The 22,275-nt window shown below is 38.7% G+C and overlaps 2 long non-coding RNA genes across 2 annotated transcripts in view; both read right to left on the bottom strand.

Moving 5' to 3' along the window:
* Window positions 1-5,401: 5,401 nt before the first annotated feature.
* On the bottom strand, window positions 5,402-7,431 carry LOC147548735 (uncharacterized). The gene is made up of 3 exons (XR_015236571.1): window positions 7,298-7,431; window positions 6,647-6,713; window positions 5,402-5,608 (listed from the first exon to the last, which is right to left on the bottom strand). It is a non-coding gene; the product is annotated as an uncharacterized LOC147548735 (long non-coding RNA).
* A 1,657-nt stretch (window positions 7,432-9,088) lies between these two features.
* The window catches only part of LOC147548733 (uncharacterized), a 34,357-nt gene continuing 21,170 nt past the window's right edge, over window positions 9,089-22,275 (bottom strand). Inside the window, exon 5 of the long non-coding RNA XR_015236570.1 lies at window positions 9,089-11,342. This is a non-coding gene — a long non-coding RNA (uncharacterized LOC147548733). The remainder of the gene's footprint in view (window positions 11,343-22,275) is intronic.

Raw genomic sequence — 22,275 nt, 5'->3', positions numbered from 1 at the left:
CAAAGGGTACGCGGATCTGGATGGTTCGGGAAGGGGCCACGCGTCCGGGTGCACGGAAGCTAATATGCTTCGGTTCACACGGAATACGTAATAAAGCACGGGATGCACAGGAGCCGTCGGATCTATAAAACACGGAAGGTAATGGTCACGATTAAAACGTGGCCACGGGACTACCGGATTATGTTGCTACGGTTTACACGGAAGCATTAGATTGGAAGGATGCTCAGCAACCGTCGATCTGGGACACGCGGAAGCGGACGGATAAGATTAGAACGTGGGACTGGGAGTACCGAGTTAAGCTGCAACGGGATGCATGGGATCATGCGCTAAGGGTCCTATTTTGTTGCTTAGCGAGAACACGCGAATTAGATGAAACGACCTCTGGAGCGCGCCACGTGTTCCTTGGTGTACCGCGCGCCAAATCTGTGCCCGACACTGTCCCGCAAGTCAACCCTCTTTGACAAAACTTTGACCTTGATTTATTCCTTCGTCCGGACTCCGATTTGACTTCCGTTTTCTCCTACGGACTCGTTTCGACCTCTACTTATCAACCACGCACTGACATTGGCCAAATTACCAGATTATCCTTGACTCCAAATGACCAAAATACCCTTTATGCGGCTTTTCCTCGTTTTTAACCGTTTTTCACATCTAACTCCGCAAAAGACACCTAATCAAGAAAACCAACCATTTTATTATAATAAAGACTCGAAACCGACTAACTTGGCTAAATTAAGCGACTCAAATGGGGCATTTTCATGACCCATCACTAAGGCATAGATAGTACGAATGCCGGAACAAAAGGGTTTTGGGCCGGGGCACTTAAGGCCCATTAATGGGCCGCCATGCCTTGGCCGACCACACTAAAAGGTGCTGGCCAGACGTAGACTTTAGGGCATAGGTAGGCTGGTCATAACAAGGAAAAAGAGAAAATAGAAAGAGATTTCTAGTTTTGAGAAATCCTTATTCGGTTTCTATTTTGGACTTTTAGGAAACCTAATTAGGTTTGGATTCTATCTAAGAGATTCTATATAAGGTCCTCATTAGAACTGGTGGAAAATTCTCAAAGAGAATTCTGACTCTACAACATCAAGTAAAGAAAGAAAGAGAAAATAGTTCCCAACTATCTATCTATCTAGTCTAAAGAAGACAGTGTTCTTCGTCTAAGTACCATTAAATTTCTAGCTAAACTTCAGGTGGGAGATCAAGTTGATTACTCGGTGTCTCAAGTAGAGGAGCTACAATGGAGCTCTTGGGTTTCTTATATTCAACCGTTTAAGTCCGTGGGAGATAACAATTAAGGTAACAATCTCTAACTTACTTAGTTCATATTCAGCTTATGCATGAGATGCTGGGGATACTAGTGTTAGACATTAGATGTCTGAGATTCCTCTTAGAACACTAGGAGACACCATAACTCAAACAGTGGCATCAGATTCTCTTCAAGTAACTAATTTTGGCTAAGTTTCGGACTAAAGCTATACTTGTTTAGATAGATAGATAAGTCTAAAATGAGCATCAATTTGTTTAGTTTTGAATTAGATTTAAAAGTTATTCAAATTGATTTCAAGATTAATGATTGAAAAGAGTTTCAAAAGAGTTTAATTTTGAAAGATTTCGGTTTTGAAAAGAGTTTTAAACAGTGATGATTTTTTTGATTTTAGAAGTTATTGAAAATCAGATTTTGGGTTTTTAGAAGTTTTCTAAAAGTTTAGAACAACAACTATTGAAAGCAAATGAAAAGAAGTGGTGATTTTCGAAGTTCCCAAAATCTGGCCAAGACGCGTCCCGGCCAGACGCATGCTCGTCTCGGACAGGAAGTCCGAGACAAAAGCCTCTCGGTTTTAAAGACGCGTCCCAAGAAAACCCGAGTGCTTCTCGGACTTAGATGAAATACTAGTGGGTTTACAAACTCTAATCCTCTTCACTTTTGTAGAAAACATATAGAAAAGAGAGATGGTGCAGTCACTCCTTAGTGAAGTAAGGATGAATAAAGAAGAAAAAATAGAGATATAGTACTCTAAAGAGTAAACAAGGCATGATTGTGGTCTTGAAGTCATCTAAGGCGAAAAGAGGTAGATTTTCTATCTTCTAATTTTTTTTTGTAGGCTCTTTCAATTTATTTCATGATAAGTTTAGTATTAATAATCACATATTTTTATAAAAACTGATTAAATGGTTTAGATATTAGTTTTTTCTAGAATTCCTTAAAACATTTCTTGACGACGGTATTTCATTCTAAATTAAAATTGAATCTGGTATTGATATATTAAGAATCTCGATGTTGTTCTTTTATTATTGGAAAGGTTTGTTTGTCTACTTTCTATTATTTCAAACCGTGCATTAATCGGAGTTCTGAGTGAGGAGTTATAATAGTTTTTCGTACAAGGTGTCAAAATAGTCTCTACCGTATTTCGGTCTAGATTAAAATTTAATATGGTATTGATAGGTGATTAACGTTGGTGTGTTTCTTACATGGTTGGAAAGGTTTGCTCGTTTACTTTCTAATAATTCAAGCGGTTCCGAGTGAGGAGTTATGATGGTTTTTGTATAAAGTGTCAGAACAACCTCTATTGTATTTCGGTTTAGATTAAAACTTAATCTTGTATTGATAGGTAATAAATTTTGGTGTTTTTCTTATAAGGTTGGAAAGGAATGTTCATCTACTTTCCAATGCTTCAAACGGTGTATTAATCGGAGTTCCAAGTGAGGAGTTATGATAGTTTTTGTGTAAGGTGTCAAGACAATATCTAACGAACGATTTTATTGAGATAAATCACATGGTTTCTGTTCTTTAGGCAATGTATCTCCTAGGCAGATACCTTCTAGTGGCGAGTCTGTATTTGTTAACTATTATTGTTACTTGCGTGTTTGAGGTTGCAATTCACGTGAGGATCTATTACGAGCATCATCCCTTTTGACTTGTCATGTGTTGTTGGTTTGAATTGTTAGTAATTCGTTATAAGAGTCAATATTTGTTGTGTATTGGTCTGAGACACCCGAACGAGGTTTTGATGATTGTGTCTTTTGACATAATGTTTTGTGTACTTACATGTGAAGTTTGGTACTATAAAGGTTTACCTTAGTTAAAGGCATGATATTTTATATCTGCTAAAAAAAGAGAAAATATTATTGTAATATGAGGGTAAGTATTGGACTAGAATACTAAACCCTTGAAAACCTAATAATCAAAAACATAAATTATTAGTTTCTATAAGCGCGAGGTAAATCTCTTTGTATTATGTTAGTTGTCACAGTTGAATTTCCGATAGTGACAATAATTAATATGAATACAATGCTTCCTTAATTGGGGATTGAGTTTGCCTACCCCGGACTTAGGTTTGTGAAAATCTACTGCAGTTGGGTTATAACCCAACTATTTTGTTTTTCAGGTATTGATTGTGCACTCATGGTAGGCGTTGCTCGTGGATCCAGTGTGAAGGTCTCAAATCTTCAATTTTAAGGCGGTTAGCTTGAGATTTGGGATTTGGGCGCTACATGTAGATATTGTCTTAAAGATCGAATGACAAAGTCATCCTTTCAGAAAGTCATAGAGACTAATAATCTATTGGGAGTCGTACTTGGTTATGAAGACCTATAAGTTTACTTGTAAGAACTAACCTGTATCCTGACAGCTTCATGAAGTACAAGAATGTACATGACATAAAGTGTAAGTCAAAATTTTGAAAAGGTTTAAACAAAGTATAAAACGAAGTAAAAAAATGTCACCTCGCAAGAAATCTTAACCATCCGATTAGATTGGTATGGTGAAACTTGAGTCAAGAATTTGATAACCATCAAAGGAGTTGAGAAATGACTTCCCAAGTCACTCCATGATTGAGAAAAGTACGCATCGAATAAGTTAGATGAAGAGTAACAAAACTGTTGAGAACAGTAAATCGCGGTTCCTAGAGTAAGAGGATTAAAAGGTAAAGTTAGGATGAACTCTAAATACCTACCGCAAGAGACGAATTAGATTCACAAGAAAAAGAGAACTCTCAAGTAGTTTAGAAAAATTTCTTTGTGGTTCACAACCCCTTTAAGTCATAATGGCTTATCTATCTAGCTTAGAAGAATGAGATCTTGTTGATAAAAGATAAAAGCCACAGACTTGCACAGAGCTATAACAAAACCTAACTCTGCAAAATTATCTTTGAGCCAAAAGATTATCTCATCAAATTTGGAACTTGAAAATTTGGTTAATGGAGTAAAATCTATTGGATGCAAAATTAGTTTTCCAAAGGAGAAAACTGAGAAGGATGGAAACACTTGTATTTCCCAAAGCTAAACGAGAAGATAAAGGCCACAGATTCATAACACGATACTATGAACAACATCTTTACATTCGTCGCTAAAGCTTGAGTCCATAAAGATCACACCAACATATGAAGGTCAAAATTATCTTCCTTAATGAACTTCTGGAAGAAGATGTGCATTGGACACAATCTGAAAGTTATTGACTCTAAAGGTTAGTAAAATACGCAAGCTTTAGGTATCTATGGATGGATTGAAGTAGGCAAGAAAGAGTTGGAATCTTCGATTCAACGAGTAATCAAAGGTGTTTGATTCCTAGAGAATGATGAAAATCTTGAACCTCGGGATTCAAGAAGGTTAGTGGGAGTGATCCGGTTTTCTTGGTCCGGTATGTAGAGGACATATTAAAGTTGAGAACAACATCAAAGATGTTGAAACAGTTTAGAATTGAACTGACTCAATAAATGACCACCCAAAAAAGGATGAAATGCTTTTGGGCATCTAAGATTTATAAGAATAGATCAAAAAGATGATAGAACTGAATAAAGAAACTTACATAGATAGGATTCTTAAAAGGTCCAATGTGAAAAACTCTAGAATAGAAATTCGACACAAATCACATGGCATAGAGCTCAACAAGACTCAGAGTTCGGTAGGCCCTGATGAGTAAGCACGCATGAGAAAGGTGTTTATGCTTTGAGCATAAGATCGGTCATGTTGGACATGATTAGAGTTCGCCTAAGACGTCTCAAATACTTGGAATATGATGAGTCATCACCATTCAAATCTAGATAAGGGATTCTGAACCACCACTAAAGAACATCCTGAGGAACATGGAAAGTACTTAGGATGAGTTTTTTGTACAAAGTGGGAAGTAAAAGGTAATAGATATCATACAATGCAAACTTCCAAACATGGAAGAATAATGTGACGCCCCATGTCCCAAAATAGACACGACCACGCCCCGACAATTCACAGACGAGACGGACATCCGACAGAGCTTCCTCTGTAAATCGAACCGGTCGCACCTGTAAAACCTGTCATGCAAACCATACATTCGCATACACAAAGAAATAAACTATCGAGTGGAAGCTAAACAAACTCAACTCAGTTTCGGGTCGAAACCCGAACTACAAACATACAAACGCCTCATAAAACACCGATACAACTTATAAACAACTCTAAGTTTTATGTATATACGTATTAGAGTTTGGTTCCTGCAATAGATACATAACTTGCAAATAACGAGAAACCATATAAAACGACATAACTCCACTAGCCTCGTCAGAGAAGATCACTGGCTGGAATACACACTCCGCCTCGAGGCTACGACAAAGCACCTGGACACTGACAACTGATAGGGGGTCAGAATACTTACCGACACGAGTTATTCTGGTAGAAGACCAATCCAAAACCCATCACGTTTTCAAAAGTTTCTTTAATAAGTTATAAACATCATGACAAGACGAGTTTGCAAACCAGTTACTGTATATAATATATACAAAACCATTTTCCTTAATCTAGCAAACAATAATAGTGATTAGCTGCCCACCCATGGTGCGTTCCCAATTAAGAGGAGAGTTCCTCAGGAGAGCCTAGAGTGCGTTAGATAGTACCAACCCATTTAGGCACTAGCTAATGCACTACGTCTCCTCGAGAAAGAGACTTACCCCTAGCCGGTAAGCCCCTCTCCCACTAAGGGACTCCACAATCATTGAAGAGTTTACCTCATGATACATATATACCTTAAGTATCTAAATATGTTTTTGATCACTGAGTTCGAATAAGAGAGTTGTCCCCCAATTACCATGGAAGGACCTGAACCTCATTCTCTTCGGTACCCTGTCATGCATCTAATGCGATCTTTCAAATCAGTTTCATTCGTATATCAAAACCATTTTCTCATTCGATTCATTATCTTATCAAACACGGAAGTGGAACAACCAATAGCCATATCACACACAAAGCAGAGGGATATCCAATCAATGTCACCTCCTAGACGAGCGGTCTGGTGTACGTCCCTGAGCCTCGAACTGGAGGCACGAGCACCAATGGCCAGCAAGTGAAGCACTCTACTCCCACAGGTCTCATGACTAGTGTCGCCCACCTCACCGGTCTCACACGGGTCACACCCGTGTCCACATGTCACCTACCCTCGATGGCTACGTGCCCGTAGGTTGACATAATCCGCAGTAGGTTTGCAATCATCGCAAAAACAGTTCGAAAGCATTTCTCATATCACAATAAAACCATTCAACCATATTTCAGTTCATCACATAAATCGAGTTTCATGCTACCTAAACTATAGTTATAATGGCGCATATATGACTATAAAATCTAGCATATTCAATATCTATAAAACCATATTGGATAAAGGATTCAGAACTCGTACCTCAGTCCTTGCATCACCAAAGACCTCCCGCCTACCAGGCGACCAAATTTCTCCTCATTCGCATACTCTGGGATAAGGAAGAATAACCAAACCGAAAAGAAACATTAGGTTCTTAAAAGCAAATTCGCTAACTTCGGAAGACTTCAAGTATCTATCGAATCGATCTCTAACTTTCTAGCCATGTCCCCTGAATACCCAAATGCATACAAACTAGCCAACCAACTTCCCATAAACTCTATTTTTCATTTTAGAGTCTTCATAAGCTGACAAATCATATAATGAACCTCATAATATAAATTTGTAACTGAAATTGTCCATTCATATGAAATACGACAAAATTCGGGTAATTCTTTATATTCCAATTCATTCTAAAACTGGTCCAAATATGAAATTCGAACACTAAAATAATTCGGCAGCACCACGTCTATATTTTGACACCCCGAAATAGTCTACAATCTCCTAAACATGTTTCCGAACACAAATCATTCGAAGAAATTGAATAATAATCTTCTAAATAGCTCCAAATTTTGAACCCAAATGAAATTAGTATAATTATACAGTTATCGATATAACCATCATAAATCCACCAATTACGGATGAAATTGAAAATTCTAAACGGATAGATATGTAGAACAAGTCGAACGGAATTACCTGGAAGAAGTTTCTTTGAATTCTGACCACCGGACGCGAAGAAATCGAAGAAATAAAATCGAACATCAAACCCTAGAGCACCCCAACGCCAAAACAATTTCTATTGTGGGGTCCAGAAAAACAAACTATCAAAATTTCAATTAACCTACAGCTACCCGTCTTTACATGCATGCACGGTGAGTTGGATTCATTTTAAGGCAAATGAGACGCCACATGTCTTGATTAGAAGTGCCCATACTATATAATTCATTTTGAGCCCCTAACCTTTAAATACTTAATACACAAATCCCATCATAATTATATTCAACTAATTCAGCCCCCGTTAATTAAACATATAACCCCCAATTTGACTTTTTTCTAAGTGCCAAACAGTCTCTCTTTTAACCGAAAACATGGGATGTCACAAATAATAGGTTGGAAATGGTTCTAAGCTATTACCAAGCTACATATATACTGTTGCAAACTCCACAAACGAAAGAATATAGTTAAGGCTTTAGAAGCATTAATTCTACTAAAGAGATATTAGAGAATTATCAAAAGAATTGAAGGAAGAAACCTTCAATTAAAATGATAATTGGAAAAGGTTTACTCGGATTAGACCCGTTTTAACTAAACTGTCACTTAAGACCAGGTATGAAAGGTCAAACATAAGGTCTAAGGCAAAGGTGCATTCTGAGAATAACCTTAACTAGTAAATTAAGTGAATAAAGGGGTTTACGGAACAGAATCAAATTTACAAACTCTTGTTATCATAAATAATAGTTGTTTATTTTGTCGTCTAAATTTGGTTTGGTATTTGAATGACACTCCAAGATAATGGGATATTCCAAACAGGTTAATCAGATGCGTGATCTAATAATGAATGAAATCCTATTAAGTGAACTTGAAATTATTTCGGTATGCGTCCCTAGTCCAGGTAATTGCATGGACAACAATGACTTACGAGGACTAGCACATAAGAGTATTCAAGACAACTACGTGGTTGTATGATTGGGAATATACAATAGATGGAGAGTACATCACGATTGATGAACGTCAAAACCCTCTCATTGACAAGATTGGAGAGATTCCTCAAAACATGAGTGCTCCACTCATCTTACGTAAGGAATGTCTGACTTTGGTTCTATCAAATATTGCGCCGTAAAAGGAGGTTATAAAGGCGGATACTGGGAAAGACATGATAGACATGAAGCTGAGTGGGAGTGCAAGAATAGATTATGTCATCCTAATTATATTAAGAAAAGTATCCCAGGGCCACTTGATCAGTACCAATTGAAAATGTGTGGCCACACTAAAATAGATTAAGCAATTAATCATTTGGATTGACAGTTGCACTCGGGATCAAGAAAGTTTGAAAGATATGACGTATCAGATAGGATACAAATTGACAAAGGAATCGAGCATTGCATTTGTTCTAAGTACAAGTAGGAGACTGAAAGAGATGTCCTTCGACCAAAGATGCAATGTGAGAAATTTTTTTGATAGGAAAATTGATGAAGAAGATCATCAAGTCCAGACGATTTAGAGATCGTAGTGTTTAGCTAGAAACAAACTATGATCGTAGAATCACGAGGCGATTCGCGGCTAACTTTGTCCGGATCCTACATCGGGTTACCCCAAAAATTGTCGAGTTGATAGGAAGATATGACTAATAGGATGAGACATATAAACATGGGTTCGACCTATAAATATGTCAAAAAGTCCAAAGGAAAGATACGGCAAAGATAGTACGAAGGCCGAAATAAAAGGGTTTTGGGCCAGGGCAATTAAGGCCCATTAGTGGGCCGACCATGAAGGATATGATGCCTAAAGTCTGAAGGAATGGTATCCTTCCGAAGGAGTGTCCTTCGACCAAGGATGCAATGCGTGCAATTTGGCTATTAGGATCTTAATGACCTTATTCGGAAGATCATTAGTCCGGTCCAATTAGGGGTCGTAATGCTTAGCTAGAAGCCAACTACGATCGTCGAATCAAGAGTTGATTCGAGGCTAAAATAGACCGGATCCTACAAGGGTTACACAACAAAGTAATGATTTGAACGGAGAGAATTGACTAGATGGATAATGGCAAATAAGTGGATTGGATCCGTTATTGGTAAGTCCTGAAAGATTCGGAGAAGTCCGAAGAGATAAACATGTCCGGGCCCAAAAGGGAGGCCCGGAATGGCTTTAGGAAGGCCGGCCATGTGATGGCCGGCCCAGGCAATAGGGTCGGCCATGTGATGGCCGGCTAGGCCCTAAGTGGGCCGGCCAAGGAAGCCCATAAAGGGCTATGTTGGCCGGCCACACTTAAGAGACCCAATGGAGGGTATTTTGGGTGTTGCCTATTAATTAGGTTTATGGAATCCTAGTTTGAGTCTAATACCTCTTCTAGGGATTTCTATATATACCTAATTATACAACCTAAGTGGGATTTCTCAACAACTGAGAGGGTTAACTGAAAGAGTTTCAGAATATACATCTCAGAGAGAGAGAGAGAAAAGGAGTTTTCTCAAGTATCTAGTCAAGAAGAAGGAGTTCTTCATCTCAACCTTCAAGAAGGTCCTAGCTGACTGAAAGGAGGGAGTTCAAGTCATTACTCGGTGTCTCAAGTAGAGGAGCTACACTTGGAGCTCTTATCTTCCAAATACTGATCGGAATTTAGTTCGTGGGAAAGCGATTAAGAGGTAATCATCTTTCCAATCTAGTTCATTGGTATGTTCATGTATAGATCCTGGAAATAGTGTTAAACATATGATGTTTGAGATTCCGCTACCAACGCTATTCAATTAGGTGTATGAGATACACTAGGTTATTCCCCTACAGTGGCATCACGAGCCGTTTGCATGAACTATCTTTGACTAGATGAATTAGATTCTTACTTGAACAACTAGATATTAGTGTTTTAATATTTGAATAGAGATTTAAACATAAGTTTGATGAGATCAAATTAGGGTTTTGGATGAGATTCATGACCTAGAAACACTAGAAACATATTTTTATGAAAAGAGTTTTCATAAACAAGTGTTAGGGTATTAGAATTTTGATAAAAATCATCAAAACCATGAAGATTGGTTGATGAATTGATGAAAAACAGTACCTAACAGCAGCTGGAACAAAAGAAAAGAAAAGAAAAATCAGTTGGGACGGTTGGATTTCCAAAAAGTTTGGAAACCCTACTGGCCGGACCGGCCAGGACGCGTCCAGGACGCGTCTGGGCCGGACCAGCACGTCTCGGACAGACAGTCCGAGACAGACAGGGACACGGACTGGAAATCCCAATCCGTGAAGGACCGGGAATCCTAGTCCGAGCTGGACTAGGAGTCCGGGACTCTCGGGTCTCGGACATCCCAGAGCGTCTAGGACGCGTCTGGGATATCCCAGTCCAACACGGACTAGGAGTCCGAGACTCTCGGGTCTCGGACGTCCCTGCGCGTGGGACGCGTCTGGGACATCCCAGTCCGAGACGGAATAGGATTCCGAGACAGGAGCGTCTCGGATATCCCCGACGCGTCTGGGACGCGCTCGAGGGAACCTATTTAGAGTCTCGGTCTAGGACCGAGACACTGGACGAGTGTCCGGATGCATCCAGGATGCGTCTGGAGTAACCAGAAGCATCTTGGATGCGACTGGAAGCTTCCGGATGCAACTCGGATGCGACCGGAGCATCCAGAAGCGTCTAGGACGCGTCTGGACGCGTCCAGAAGGCATCCCAGATAGGATGGCCTCGCCGTCTGTGCACAGAAGCGTCTGGGACGCGACTGTGGAGCACGGGTGCATCTCGGACCGAACATCCGAGATGGCACATGTGCTGTCCCGAGACCAGACACGTCTGGGACGCGTCTGGGAGTTCCAACAGCTCTCGGATTAAGCATCCGAGAGGCATATAAAGCGACCGGATGGTCTGGACGCGTCTGGGACGCGACCAGGACGCATCCTAGACATCTCACCCGAGATGTCTATGGTCTGTCCTAGGACAGAAGCGTCTAGCTGGGCTAGGACGCGTCTGCCCGAGAGACAAAGCACGGCAGGAAAGTGCTGTCTCTAGGACCGGACCTTGACCAGGCTGAGTCAAGAGTTGATCAGAGACCAGTCAAGGGACTTTGACCAGGGTTGACTCAGATCTTTTTGAGTGAGACTCAAGGGCTTTTTGGGCCATGATCTGAAAGGGAGTTTTTCATACTTTTCTCCCGGTTCCGAGAACAATTTTTTCCGACATAGACCCGGGTTAGAGGAGAACCCGAACGGAGTTTTTCCTTATATTGATTTTGGAAACAATTAAGGAAGAAACATAATGTGCTTCTAGTTTAAGTATTGAGAATACGAAACTTTAGAAACATTAGACATAGAGATGTCACAAATTCCCACGAATAGCTATACGATAGCAAAACCTAGAAACGAATCTAGGATACATACTTTATTTATTATGATTGTCATATTTTTGTATGTATGGATGTGTGTGATTGCGTAGAATAGTATACCTTTAGATAGGATTATCGTTTCTTGTTCTAAGCGCAAAGAGTTGTGCCCGAATAATACTTAGAGTATAGGGTCTTAGAATCTATTGACGAACTGAATGATGAGATCATGGTTCAAGTGGGAGTAGTCAATAGAGGTTCTTGGATATGAATCCAATCGAACCATAGGCGAACAAGAAATAAACTTAAAAGATGGGATCTTTTAAGGGGTAATACTAAGATTTAACAAATCATTACGCAAACCCACATAAACTTTTACGTAATAAATCATGAATGGTTATGCAAGAGTTCACAGTAACGCAACTTGATAAATTAAGTTATAAGTCCCAAAAAGAATTTTGAGTAAAGCCTACCCAGATTAAGACACCTGTTGAGCCCTTGTTCATCGATGGTGGGTCATGCCAAAGCAGGGTGCCATCTTTTACCTCGGGACAATACGGGTAGATCTATGAAGAGGTCTACATGTCTAAATGGTTATTCTCAAACGAGTCAGCAAAAGGGTTTTGGACTTCGAGGCTAAAGGACGATTTAATGTTTAAATCGTTAACCAAGAGTCATATGAGATATGATCAGTAAGGAGTTACTCACCCAGGACGACGAATTAAGGGCAGTGCCAAAGTACGCTTAATTTCGAAGAAATGGGATCTTGGAATTATATTATTCTAAGGGGACAACAAAAGTAGAATAATATAGGCAAATTAAGAAAATTGTCAGGATAACAAGTTTAATCACTTTCGCATTTCTTACATGTAGTTTAATTATGACAACAAACATCTTCAACCTCTACACCATACTTGAGAAATTGAACGATACCAACTTCGTTCAATGGGAAAGGAATGATGAGACATGAAAATGTCCCATCTTAGTCTCTTAATTTGGACAAGTTAGTCTATCTAGGGCAAGTTACTCTCATGAATTGCCTCTTTTTCTACTCAGGTACCTTTTTCAGAGTTATGTCTGCAAAACGGATAAAAGTCGGAGAAATGCAGACTAGGGGTATTTTGGTCATTCCGATCCCCGTGCTTTCAGAAACTTCTTCTGATGAAGAACGTAAGCAAGTAGACGATATTCGAAGGAAGTCAGCGCCAGTAACCGGTTTAATACTAATGGCCATGGAAAGAAAATATATAGATATGTTCATTGAAATGGAGGCATACACCATTATTCGACGGCTAAGAGAAGTGTTTGGAACACAATGTCGAATGGAAAGATTTAGAATCACAATGGTGACACTGGGAATGCGACTGGAGAAAGGGAAACCCGTCCGTTATCATGTTTTGGAGATGATTGATCACTTCAAAGACATGGAATGGATGGGGTCTCCTATGCCAGTCGTAATGGCGGTTGACATCATCCTGAATTCATTGGATGAAAGGTTTCAGGATGTAGTAGCAAACTTTGAAGATAATTTGGACGGGTATCCTTCGAAAGTCTACTGGCGATTTTGGAAGTTGCTGAAAGTAGGTTCAGCACCCCTGAAACTCTAGAAGAGATTCTAGGAATTCGGGAGACTGTAAATACGGGAACGGAAGACGTTAGGAGAAGGAAGCAGTCTGGCAGGAGAATGGGCAGGAAAGCACCAAGACCCAGAACTATCCTTCCTAACAAGAGATGTCTTGTGTGCGGTAGTACATCTCATATTCGATTAAGAGATTGCCCGCGATTCTTGGAAGATCTAAACGACTGAGCTGGGAGTTCCGGTCAAGGTAAAAATTATTAAAAGTTATTCAATTAAATACACATTCCTCGAGGTATGTGATACCTAAAAGACTCTTATCATTATGAATGACAGGAGCAAGAGGGAGCTGAGTATTTATTGAAGAGGAGATGAACCTGTCGAAAGCTGAGAAGGCAAGAGTTGCTGGAAAAGCTCAAGAAGGATCATAGACTCGATAGGCAATACTTTAAAGTAGTTTTAGTATTTCTTTTTCTTTTTAGAACAATGACTCTGTAATGAGATTATGGGAGTGAATAAAATATGAGATATTTTATGATGTTCTTAAAAGAGCCTATCTAACTTTTAAGTAATTTTAACGAATGATCCGACTTAGTCATTCTAAATCTTGTAAGAGTACAAGAGTTCAGTTAATCGTAGAAAATAATGTTAGACATGAAAGTCTGCGATTAGTGTGATTAGAATGGACGTAAGACTTGATTGTGGAGAAGTTTTAGAAACAAATCCTAAATCAAGAAGTGGGTCTGGATGACTAAAGAATATGATGAGATCATAAGTTCGATAGTCATCGGTCTTCCAAAACACAAAGTCTAATACGTATCTGCCAAACCACTAAAAACCTAAAAAGCTATAGTGAATAATTGAGTCCATCTGAATATGGATATTATTTTAGAAGGAGTTCTAAAATTGTCAATTATTCTAATGTCTAAAGCGTGTTAGACATAAGTTCTTCAAGAAGAAGAACGGGGTTTCTTCGCCAATCATCGGAACACAATGAGATTGTTGCTCTCGATGGTGTCTTCATTAAAAGGAGGGTCCTTCTAAGAAGACAAGTGGGAGGAGAAAAATCGAATGGGATTCGATAAAGAGCAACAAGAGGAAGTAAGGAGTTACTTGCCTTGAAACAAAAGAGAGTAAGAGTTACTCGGCTTAAAACGAAAGAAAGTAAGAGTTACTCGGCTTACGTGAAAAGGGATGTCGACTTGAATGGTTCAAAGAGACGATCGCCTGGAAACTTCTTAAGGAGTTAAGAAGGTTACTCAAAAACCCCAAGGAATCTTTAGAAGATTCAAAAGAACTATAGCAGAAACCACTCTGAAATTGGATCGGAAATCCAAAGAGATAAGAGTAAGAATGGTTAATCTTGTGAGACAAGAAGGTAAGTGGGAGTGAAACAAGAGTTGTTTCAGGTCTTGTATGTAGGAGACATACAAGAAAGGACAAGAAGACGAGGGTGAATTAACCATGGGCATCAAAAGTCTATGGAGATAGACCGGAGGATGATAAAGACTCGTTCAAAAGGAGTTTTGAAGAGGTCTGAATAAGAAGTTCTCTTGGAGAGAAATTCTACCCAACTCCCGTGATAAACACAGGAGAGACACTTATGTTAGAAAACATAAGAACGATCATGAGATGATTGTTGTTTACCCGAACATCTATAAGTACTTGGAGTACGAAAGGATGACGTCGCCCATACAAGTCAGAAGGTTGAAGAAAGTCATAAAAGTAATCTTCCGAAAATAAAGATAGGAATCTTTTAGGAAGGGCTAACAGATGGGAAAGAGTTTTCCATGCTGGGAGTCGTTACTTAACTCTACTAGATAAGAAAGTAAAATTAGAACTTGGGAAGTACTAATTTCAGTGGGAAAAAACTGATATTATCATAACAGCTTACGAAGAGTTCGAAAGCAAGATAATAACAAAGCGAAGTGAAAAGGAAACTAAACTGTCACCTTAGAACGATCATGAGATGCTCGGGTCTAAGGAATTAGGATCCAGGAGGAGAATCCTAAAAAGACTTGTAAATTTGAGAACGTGAAGGAATTCACGCGGGTGCTCAAATTTTACAGACTCTTGTTATCCGAAATAAACTGGGTTTATTTCGTCATCTAAATTGTGGTTTAGAATTTAGACGACAGTCCAAAAGGATGGAGTGTTCCAGGTAGGTTTATTAGATACGTGATCTAATGAAAGAAACCCTACTAAGTGAACATGGAAGCACATGATCCTACAATCCCTAGTCCAGGTCATTAGTTGGACAATAATGACTTAGGAAGACTAGCATGAGTGATTGACAAGATAGCGCTGTTTCTTGGGCTATGGGAATAGGAGTATTCAAAGGTCAACTTCATGGGTGTATAGTTGATACACTGGAAACCCGCCGAATGAGAGTACTTCAAGAGTTGAAGTTATAAGATGTCATAACTCTCATTTAAGCAAATTGGAGAGATTCCTCAAAACATGAGTACTCACTCAGTTTATGGAAGGAATGTCGAACTTTGGTACCGTCAAACGCCATCCGTAAAAAGTGGTTATAAAAGCGGCATACTGGGGGAGACAGGATAGACATGAAATTGAGTGGGAGTACAAGAATGGATTATGTTTTCCTGAGTAAAATCAGGATAAAGTATCTCTGGGCCACTTGATGAGAAACAACTGAAAAATGCATGGCCGTGCTCAAACGGATTAAGAGTTAATCGTTTGGATTGGAAGTTGTTCTCGGGATCAAGAGAGTCTGATAAATATGACATATCAGATGAGATACGAAAAAACATGGGAATCGAGCATTGCACTTGTTCTAAGTACAAGTGGGAGACTGAAGGATATGATGCCTAAAGTCTGAAGGAATGGTATCCTTCCGAAGGAGTGTCCTTCGACCAAGGATGCAATGCGTGCAATTTGGCTATTAGGATCTTAATGACCTTATTCGGAAGATCATTAGTCCGGTCCAATTAGGGGTCGTAATGCTGAGCTAGAAGCCAACTACGATCGTCGAATCAAGAGTTGATTCGAGGCTAACATAGACCGGATCCTACAAGGGTTACACAACAGAGTAATGATTTGAACGGAGAGAATTGACTAGATGGATAATGGCAAATAAGTGGATTGGATCCGTTATTGGTAAGTCCTGAAAGATTCGGAGAAGTCCGAAGAGATAAACATGTCCGGGCCCAAAAGGGAGGCCCGGAATGGCTTTAGGAAGGCCGGCCATGTGATGGCCGGCCCAGGCAATAGGGTCGGCCATGTGATGGCCGGCTAGGCCCTAAGTGGGCCGGCCAAGGAAGCCCATAAAGGGCTATGTTGGCCGGCCACACTTAAGAGACCCAATGGAGGGTATTTTGGGTGTTGCCTATTACTTAGGTTTATGGAATCCTAGTTTGAGTCTAATACCTCTTCTAGGGATTTCTATATATACCTAATTATACAACCTAAAGAGAGAGATTGAATTCTCAACAACTGAGAGGGTTAACTGAAAGAGTTTCAGAATATACATCTCAGAGAGAGAGAGAGAAAAGGAGTTTTCTCAAGTATCTAGTCAAGAAGAAGGAGTTCTTCATCTCAACCTTCAAGAAGGTCCTAGCTGACTGAAAGGAGGGAGTTCAAGTCATTACTCGGTGTCTCAAGTAGAGGAGCTACACTTGGAGCTCTTATCTTCCGAATACTGATCGGAATTTAGTTCGTGGGAAAGCGATTAAGAGGTAATCTAGTTCATTGGTATGTTCATGTATAGATCCTGGAAATAGTGTTAAACATATGATGTTTGAGATTCCGCTACCAACGCTATTCAATTAGGTGTAAGAGATACACTAGGTTATTCCCCTACAGACCATGCCTGGGCCGTGGCAATTAAGGCACATTAGTGGGCCGGCCATGCCTAGGCCGTGGCAATTAAGGCACATTAGTGGGCCGGCCATGCCTAGGCCGGCCACACTAAAAGGGGCCTGCCATGCCTAGACTGGCCACACTAAAAGGGGTCGGCCAGACCTAGCATTCAGGGCATAGGTAGGCCAACCATAACAAGGAAAAGGAGAAAATAGAAAGAGGTTTCTATTTCTGAGAAATCCTGGTTTTGCTTCTGTTTTGGACTTTTAGGAAGCCTAATTAGGGTAGGACTCTAACTTTGGGATTATATATAAGCCCTCAATAGAACAGAATTATGGGTGGAAAAATTCTCAAAGAAAATTTCCGACTCTACAACATCAAGTAGAGAAAGAAAGAGAGAACAGTTCCCAACTATCTATCTAGTCTAAAGAAGACGGTGTTCTTCGTCTAACCTCCATTAAAGTTCTAGCTAAACTTGAGGTGGAAGATCAAGTTGATAACTCGGTGTCTCAAGTAGATGAGCTACAATAAGAGCTATTGGTCTTCTTATATTCAACAGTTTAAGTCTGTGGGAGATAGCGATTAAGGTGACAATCTCTATCTAACTTTGTTCATTTTAAGCTTGTGCATGAGATCCTGGGAATACTAGTGTTAGACATTAGATGTCTGAGATTCCGCTTAGAACACTAAGAGACACCATACCCCAACACCTTAAAGCTTAGTCAATTTGTTCTTAATCTAGAACTAGCACGATCTCTTCAGATTTGATTTTTGATAAAATTATAAATAAATAAAATACTTAAACAACTAACGAACATAAATAATAATAGAAGAGTATCAATAGGAGAAACCCTAGGGTTTCGAATATGCCTAATCATGGTCAAATAACAACCTATTCGTCAATGACATTACATAACTGGATTCTCTCGAATGATGATGAGTCAACTATTGACTTACAACTAATAAGCATCCACCATAAATGAATATAATATAATAATGATGGATCAAATCAGAAGCATAAACAATGAAAACTATATCGTCGACAAGATCGAACTCATACCACATCATGGATACTAACTATTGTCTAATAACTTATCAAGCATTAACCATAAAAGAAGCTACTCTAATGATGGTGGGTCAAGCTTAAAGCATAAACAATGAAAGAAAATCACTAAAATTATACTAAGAGTTTAAACACGATATTATGATGAAAAGGCTACATCAAGAACTTGATGATCAAAGTTTCATCTAAACCCTAGCTAAAGAGATTCAGTCACTCATCTTTATCAAATTAATCAAAGAAACCATAAGGAATTTCAGTACAAAAATTGAGATCACCAAATGGGAGGCTTATTAATAATGATGATGAGCCTCTCTGTATTTCTTCCTCCTAAGTTCTCTCTTGCTCTGGAATCATCTCACTCTCTCTTATCTAATGTAAAAGAAGAAAAGAAGAAAAAAAATATAAAAATTTAATAATAATAATTCATTCCTCTCTCTCTCGCTGTAACTTTTCTATTTTTGCAGCTCTCTCTCTCGCTCTCTCTAAATTTCTCTAATACAATAGTGAAAAGGAAGGAGAAACTGATTTTCTGTCTCTCTCTAGAATTTCTCACTGTTTCCTTTTACTTCGAAGAAGATGATCAGAGAGATGGTTTATTCCTCTAAAAATTATTTCTTGATGTCCAGAGTGGAAGAGGGAGACAAAGCTCTCTTTGTTTCAGTGTAACCCCAATCGACCTCCTCGATGATAAGATGATATGCGCTTGTTCTGACCTCTGTTTTTATAGAGAGGTGAAGAAACCAAACCAGCCCCCTTCTCTCTCTCTCTAATAAATCTTTTTACTATATTTCCTCCAATTTATCTCGATCTGAAACAATCTTCGTCACCACTGACTTCATTCTCTAAATACAAATAGAAATAAGAAATCTCACGCTCTACCTCTTTGATTCCAATATTCTTTCTCTCTCTAAATCAAAGAAGGGAGGGAGAATTTTTGAAACGCCCGTGTTTTGAAAATCTCTTTACATAAATCCCCATGTTTCATTTATAATTACATATATCCTCATGTTCGGTTAGATTTAACTTTAAATTTTTTAATATTACTTTGTTGCCCCTTTGCATTTTACACCACCTTTTACTAAGCTCTTTAAATAAATCTCCATGTTCTTTCTTGGATCATAAACTAAGCAATCTCTCTTCGATTAACCAAATTAAATTAAATATACACATTACAGCTTGAGCATCTTCCATTAAGCTATCTTTGCCGGTGGCAATATCACCAAAAAGAGATTGATTCTTAGTAAGCATTAAGAAGTTTCAGAAATTTCAGAAGTATAACATTTATAGTATAAAATTTAAGGGATATGAACTATAATTATAATGAACTCAATATGAAGTAAATATTTAATTAATGAACTTAATATGAACCCTTGTTCAATTTGAACTCAATATGAACTCAGATTATATATTATAAAACCCTAGCTCGAAATGTAATCGTTCCAATGAAGTAGGAAGAGAGAGAGAGAGAAAGAGAGAGAGAGAAAGAGAGTACCTGGAGACGAGACAACATAAGGGGAGACGAGAGAGATTATATGGAGACGAGAGATGATAACTCAATACGAACCCTAGCTCGATATTATTAACACTTCGAATGGAAACTCAAGTTACTTTTTCATGGAACCCAATTTTTGATTTGGGGATTTCAGGAATGGAGGAAGGAGATTAGACTTCTGTCTGATTTGGGTGTATGGGACGTGGGTTTATGTTATAAATGCCTACCCATTTTGTTGAAGGCGCCCATGTTTTGGTGTTGTTTTAAACCGTGTATATTTAGCCAATAGGCATATAGGTAATTACACTTCAACAAACCTAGATTTTCCGTTAAATCTAACAGAACATGGGGATATATGTTATTAGAAATAAAACATGGGGATTTACGTAAAGAGCTTCTCAGAAGACGGGGGTTTCAGTAAGTCTCCCATCAAAGAATTGTCCAGCTCCTTCTCTAAAAATCAATTATTTTTAATCTTTTTTCCTTCTATGTAGGAAAAAAAATCTTTAGCTCTCTAATCTCTTTTCTGTAAAATCCACGATTCTCTATCTCTGAAACTCAGTTGCTCCCTCTAAAAACACTAATGAAGATAAATCTCCAGTTATATTCTTTTTCTTTCCTTTTCTCTACTGTAGAGCAAGAGATCTTATCATAATCTCTTTCAAATCATCAACTACTCTTGATTTCTCTCTCTAACGAATCTGAATCGCTCATCCCTCTCTGCTTTTTATATATAGTTTTTTATCTCTTTACTGTGTTTGGAAAGATATTTCAAATTCGTCAATGGAGGGAATTATATTGATGAGATAAGATAAGAGGGAACCATGATATTATGCTCCGCGACCCCGTAAAGTGAAGGAATCACATCCCTCAAATGGATCCACGTATCGCTAGCGTGATTTCGATCGTTAGATCTTTGCAGGGAGCACTGAAGTTTGGGTGCGCATGAGTACATGATCCTACTTCATCAGCCATCCCGAATATGTCTCTTTCATGCCACCAGTGTACCGAAAATCATATCACCGTTCTGGATTTGCACCACGTGTCTTTGGACGTTCTTTGTTTACTTAGTAAACTGACTTTGACCCAAACTTTGACTTACTCTATTTTGCTCATCCGGACTCCGATTTGACTTCCGTTTTCGTTGTTGGGTCCATCTTTGACTCTGCTTTTCATACGAGTATCAACACTGGCTAAAATTTCCAGAGTACCTTTATCACCAAATGACCGAATTGCCTCCGATGCGTCTTTTGCCTGTTGTTATCCGTTTATCGTGCTAAATTCTTTAGAAGACACCTGGGTAAGAGAAACACTAAGTTTATAAAAATAATGTCTCGAAATATACTAACTAAAGTTAAGAGAATCAGATTGGACATTTTCTTGTGTTATCAACTGCGAAGAGAGAACGTCTCATCATGCTGAGAGCATCTAGGATAAAATCTCAGAAAAACAAGAAAGAGAAAGGTTGAAGCAAGGCATAAAAAGCAATCTTCAAACTAATAAATGACAGTCTTGACTAGGAAGACAAAAGGCTGAAAGGGTTTTTAAGCTGGAAGCTATTGCGAACTCTATTAATATAAGAAAATAATTAGATTTTTAGAAGCACCAATTTCAGTATTAAGAAACTGATATTATCATAGAAGACTGATGGGAAGCGTTCTTCAGTCAAAATGATAATAAGAAAAGTTTACACGGATTAGATCCAAAACTAAACTTTCACCTGATATCAGATATGAAAGTCATTAATTGGACAATAATGACTTATAAAGACTAACATGTCAGATTGACTAATACCCTTGTTTATTGGGTTATAGGAATAAAGAGAACTTAAGTCAACTACATGAATGTATGGTACATTAGAGAACCCACAAATGAGAGTGCTTCAAAAGTTGAACGTTAAAACTCTCATCGACAAAATCAGAGAGATTCCTTATAACATGAGTGTTTCACTCATCTTATGTAAGGAATGTTGAACTTTAGTCTCGTTACTAGAGAAGGTTTCACTTGAATATAATAGAGCTCTCCAAAATGGAGTAGCTGAAGAAGGCGAAGTAATCGACCCGAAGTTACCTGATTTTATGTATTTGGAGTTTAAAAGTTTTACCCATATAGCTTCAGGGTTGGTAAGATACCTCCAAGTCATTTTTCCTATGAGGGAGTCATTCGCTTATGAAAGAGCTATGATCCCTAAACCCCTATACCTTTTAGCTGAACATATGATATTTCAGTTGATGAGGTATATTTTCTTCTCTGTTGTTGAGTGTCCTCACCAGAAGCATCTCTTTATTTGTTCGAGTTTTTGGGTAACCTATTTAGGAATCTTTTGATATCTAAAAGTATAAGTATAATAAGCTCGCAGGATTGATTTTATAAGAACTGTTCTTCCAGCTTGGGAGATAAGTTTGTTCTTCTAATCTGAAAGTGACTTTTGAAATTTTTAATTAACCAGGAGAAGCTATTTATCCGTTTAACTGGCTTCAAGAGAAAAGACCCTAGATAAATAACTTGGTTGGACATGGTTGGAGCTTGGAGGGAGCTGGTGAATTGATCTCTGATGTCTGAAGGAACCCCTCTCCCAAAGTAAATTGATGATATCTCAAAGTTGCCCAGTTGACCAGAAAATTTAGCATATGTAATAATAATGTTAGTTATGGCATTGGGTTTCATGGTAGTGTCCCTTCCAAAAAG

The sequence above is a fragment of the Eschscholzia californica genome, unplaced genomic scaffold, assembly GCF_041429995.1.
Source record: "Eschscholzia californica isolate CP2 unplaced genomic scaffold, dmEscCali1.0.p SCAF_3, whole genome shotgun sequence".
Lineage (NCBI taxonomy): Eukaryota > Viridiplantae > Streptophyta > Magnoliopsida > Ranunculales > Papaveraceae > Eschscholzia > Eschscholzia californica.
Note: the sequence above shows the minus strand (reverse complement) of the source record. Positions and strands in the feature narration are given on the sequence as shown.